Source organism: Peromyscus eremicus, chromosome 17 (assembly GCF_949786415.1).
Source record: "Peromyscus eremicus chromosome 17, PerEre_H2_v1, whole genome shotgun sequence".
Lineage (NCBI taxonomy): Eukaryota > Metazoa > Chordata > Mammalia > Rodentia > Cricetidae > Peromyscus > Peromyscus eremicus.
The window spans coordinates 19,857,002-19,857,554 of NC_081433.1; positions in this window are offsets into that span (position 1 = coordinate 19,857,002).

Below are 553 nucleotides of genomic sequence, written 5' to 3' on the forward strand. Positions count from 1 at the left end.
TGCAGAAAAGAGAGCAACCCTGTATTGGTGAAATTATTAAGACCACTCCACGTAGTTAAAAGGAAGATTTATTTAGTGGGTAACTTACAAATGAAGGGATAGGTAGGTTGCGGGGTCTGGGGAAAGTGTATCACAGTCCAGTGGTGTTCTCTGGAGCTCTGCTCGGTCCACCTCCACCATCCAGGGTCCAGGAACAGAGAGAGTGTCAAAGCTGGAATGGCTACCCACTACAACCCTGGCTTTTCTATAAGACAAAACTTTCAGTGAAAAAGTCATGAAGATCAGTAGATGCAAAAGTGAGCTAGCAAAATAGTTTTGGGAAATCATCTTAGATAGTACAATACTCACCTTCAAAATGTCATTCCAGGGCAGACTAGATCATATCGTCCCTTCTGATTAAACATGCAATTCTCTTCATTAATATTCTGACATAGTTGTTTGAGATAAGTTAGCTTGCACTTGCCAATAAACAGAAACAGTAAAAGTCCAGGTGTTGTTTGGAAGGATGTAATGAAACCCAAGGCTAACTACTCTTCTTGTCCACAGTCTGGGG